Consider the following 4,640-nt stretch of genomic DNA (forward strand, 5'->3'; position numbering starts at 1 on the left):
TGATGCTATTCTCTCGAAACATCCCACCCTCGCCTTCTCCAACAGAGTCCAAAAGTCTGTTCTGTACATCTGTGCCTCTTTTTCTGTTTTGCATATAGGGTTATCATTACCATCTTTCTAAAGTCCATATATATGCATTAGTATACTGTATTGGTCTTTATCCCTGGCTTACTTCACTCTGTATAATGAGCTCCAGTTTCATCCATCTCATTAGAACTGATTCAAATGAATTCTTTTTAATGGCTGAGTAATATTCCATAGTATATATAAACCACAGCTTCCTTATCCATTTGTCTGCTGATGGGCATCTAGGTGGCTTCCATGTCCTGGCTATTATAAACAGTGTTGCAATGAACATTGGGGTGCACGTGTCTCTTTCAGATCTGGATTCCTCAGTGTGTATGCCCAGAAGTGAGATTGCTGGGTCATATGGCAGTTCTAATTCCAGTTTTTTAAGAAATCTCCACACTGTTCTCCATAGCGGCTCTACTAGTTTGCATTCCCACCAACAGTGTAAGAGGGTTCCTTTTTTTCACACCCTCTCCAGCATTTATTGCTCATAAACTTTTGGATAGCAGCCATTCTGACTGGCGTGTAATGGTACCTCATTGTGGTTTTGATTTGCATTTCTCTGATAATGAGTGATGAGCACCTTTTCATGTGTTTGTTAGCCATCTGTATGTCTTCTTTGGAGAAATGTCTGTTTAGTTCTTTGGCCTATATCCTTAACAAAATTCTAGCAAACAGAATCCAACAACATATTAAAAAAATCATACATCATGACCAAGTGGGCTTTATCCCAGGAATGCAAGGATTCTTTAATATATACAAATCAATCAATATAATACACCACATTAACAAATTGAAAGATAAAACCATATGATTACCTCAATAGATGAAGAAAGAGCCTTTGACAAAATTCAACATCCTTTTATGATTAAAACTCTCCAGAAATCAGTAATACAAGGAACATACCTCAACATAATAAAATCTATATATGACAAACCCACAGCAAGCATTACCCTCAATGGTGAAAAATTGAAAGCATTTCCCCTGAAATCAGGAACAAGACAAGGGTGCCCACTCTCACCACTACTATTCAACATAGTGTTGGAAGTTTTGGCAACAGCAATCAGAGCAGAAAAAGAAGTAAAAGGAATCCAGATAGGAAAAGAAGACGTGAAACTCTCACTGTTTGCAGATGACATGATCCTCTACAGAGAAAGCCCTAAAGACTCTACCAGAAAATTTACTAGAGCTAAGCAACGAATATAGTAAGGTTGCAGGATATAAAATTAACACACAGAAATCCCTTGCATTCCTATACATTAACAATGAGAAAACAGAAAGAGAAATTAAGGAAACAATACCATTCACCATTGCAATAAAAAGAATAAAATACTTGGGAGTATATCTACCTAAAGAAACAAAAGACCTATACATAGAAAACTATGAAACACTGATGAAAGAAATCAAAGAGGACACAAACAGATGGAGAAACATACCGTGTTCATGGATTGGAAGAATCAATATTGTTAAAATGGCTATTCTACCCAAAGCCATCTATAGATTCAATGCAATCCCTATCAAGCTGCCAATGGTATTTTTCACAGAACTAGAACAAATAATTTCACAATCTGTATGGAGATATAGAAAACCTCGAATAGCCAAAGTAATCTTGAGAAAGAAGAATGGAACAGGAGGAATCAATCTGCCTGACATCAAACTGCACTACAAAGCCACAGTCATCAAGACAGTATGGTACTGGCACAAAGACAGAAATATAGATCAATGGAACAAAATAGAAAGCCCAGAGATAAATCCACGTACCTATGGACACCTTATCTTTGACAAAGGAGGCAAGGATATACAATGGAAAAAAGACAACCTCTTTAACAAGTGGTGCTGGGAAAACTGGTCAACCACTTGTAAAAGAATGAAACTAGAACACTTTCTAACACCATACACAAAAATAAACTCAAAATGGATTAAAGATCTAAATGTAAGACCAGAAACTATAAAACTCCTAGAGGAGCATATAGGCAAAACACTCTCTGACATAAATCACAGCAGGATCCTCTATGACCCACCTCCCAGAATATTGGAAATAAAAGCAAAACTAAACAAATGGGACCCAATTAAACTTAAAAGCTTTTGCACAACAAAGGAAACTATAAGCAAGGTGAAAAGACAGCCCTCAGATTGGGATAAAATAATAGCAAATGAAGCAACAGACAAAGGATTAGTCTCAAAAATATACAAGAAACTCCTGCAGCTCAATTCCAGAAAAATAAATGACTCATTTTTCAAAAATTTCAAAAATAATATCTAGTTCCATTGAATGTATAGAATGTTCATCTGAAATTGCGATTTTTTTATGTGATTTACATGCACTTGGGGAAGCGGAGAGATTTCCATAAATATGTAAATAGCCATTACATAGATGGCTAAAGGCTGGAATGGAGAATGACTTTATATTTTTTACAGTGATGGACAAAAGCTGTAATTACCCTGGTCAGTGAATGTTGTTGCCTAGTTCCCAAGAGCAAGAACTCTGGTATCAGAGTCAGGCTCATCTTAGTTTGATTGCAACTTAATATCTTAATGATTTTGTACAAATTACTGAAACCTTTTGCTTTTATTTTACAAATATAAAATGAGTATCAGAATACCACCTCTTCGTTGGGTTAAGTTCCAGACATAATTATTATTTTATTAAATATTGTTTGAAATATGCTGCTCTTAATATCAAATGATAGATTGCTTATAGTAAATCTTCTGTGACCTACATCTTTGGTCAATGTACAATAATCCAAAACTTTAAATATGCAATTTAAGATGTATTATGTTCTGTATTGTTTCAGATGAACTGAATTTCTGTTGGGTCCTCTGAGTCTACCCTACCTCATGGAAATCCAAAACAATGTCACAGAATTTGTTTTCATAGGGTTATGGGGAAATAAGAAAATGGAGTTACTGTTTGTCTTCTTGTTCCTGTTCTGTTACCTGGCTGCCTTACTGGGGAATTTCATCATCTCACTCACCATCACCTGCAGCCATCTAATGCAACAAATGATGTACTACTTCCTCTGTCACCTCTCCCTCATGGATGTCAGCTACACCTCCACGGTGGTCCCCAGGCTAATCAGGGACTTAGCTGCAGCAAGAAAAAACATTTCCTATAACAACTGTATGACCCAGTTTTTCACTGCCCACTTGCTGGCAGGTGTGGAAATATTCATCTTGGGGTCCATGGCTTTTGATCACTACGTCACCATCATCAAGCCCCTGCACTACATGGTCATCATGAACAGACAGAGGTGTAACATGTTGATCATCCTGGCCTGGGCTGTGGGGTTTTGGCATTCTATTGCTTTACTTCTCATGGTACTAAAGTTACCTTTCTGTGGTCCTAATCAGATAGGTCACTACCTATGTGATGTGAAGCCTCTTTTGAGACTGCTGTGCAAAGATGTTCATGTTGTGAGTATCTTAGTGATTGCAAATTCAGGAGTTGTGGTGGTTGTCATATTTCTTGTTCTAGTAGCTTCTTATATAGTCATATTATATAACCTTAAAACACATTCTTCTGCAGGGGAAAAAAGGCTCTCTCAACATGTCGTTCTCACATAACAGTTGTAGTGTTATTCTTTGTCCCCTGTATCTATACTTACATTCTACCTGCAGAGAGCGAGAACAAGGACAAGGACATCTCTGTGTTTTACACTGTGATTGCCCCCATGCTGAACCCTCTCATCTACACCCTGAGAAACATGATGATGAAAATCGCCACGAGGAAGGTATGGTCTAAAGTGACACATTCAGGTTTAAAGTAAATAGGGTGATACTCATTATGATTTGGGGCTTCCCTGGTGGCTCAGAGGTTAAAACGTCTACTTGCAATGCAGGAGACCTGGGTTCAATCTCTGGGTCAGGAAGATCCCCTGGAGAAGGAAATGGCAATCCACTACAGTACTCTTGCCTAGAGAATCCCATGGATGGAGGAGCCTGGTGGGCTACAGTCTATGGGGTAGCAAAGAGTCGGACACGACTGACTGACTTCATTTCACTTCAATTCATTATGATTTAGGTTTCATATCTTGTCTTCAGGACCTGTGTCCTTTGAGTTATTAGAAGAAACATACACACTTTCTTTGAGGAATTGAAATAAATGTCATCTGGCATTCAGTTCAGTCACTCAGTCATGTCCGGCTCTTTGTGACCCAATGGACTGCAGCACACCAGGCTTCCCTGTCCATCACCAATTGCTGGAGTTTACTCAAACTCATGTCCATTGAGTTGGTGATGCCATCCAACCATCTCATCCTCTGTCATCCCCTTCTCCTCCTGCCTTCCATCTTTCCCAGCATCAATGTCTTTTCCAATGAGTCAGCTCTTTGCATGAAGTGGTCAAAGTATTGGAGTTTCGTCTTCAACATCAATCCTTCCAATGAAGACTCAGGACTGATTTCCTTTAGGATGGAATGGTTGGATCTCCTTGAAGTTCAAGAGACTCTCAAGAGTCTTCTCCAACATTGCAGTTCAAAAGCATCAATTCTTCAGTGCCCAGTTTTCTTTATAGTCCACCTCTCACTCCTGGCATTAAGTTAGCCAAAGAACCATGCTGCTGTGATTCAGAC

The 4,640-nt window shown here is 38.5% G+C and overlaps 1 pseudogene; it reads left to right on the top strand.

The window, feature by feature from the left end:
* Positions 1-2,907: 2,907 nt before the first annotated feature.
* On the top strand, positions 2,908-3,836 carry LOC136148283 (olfactory receptor 4P4-like; annotated as a pseudogene).
* Positions 3,837-4,640: the final 804 nt, after the last annotated feature.

This window comes from Muntiacus reevesi, chromosome 17 (assembly GCF_963930625.1).
Source record: "Muntiacus reevesi chromosome 17, mMunRee1.1, whole genome shotgun sequence".
Taxonomy (NCBI): Eukaryota; Metazoa; Chordata; class Mammalia; order Artiodactyla; family Cervidae; genus Muntiacus; species Muntiacus reevesi.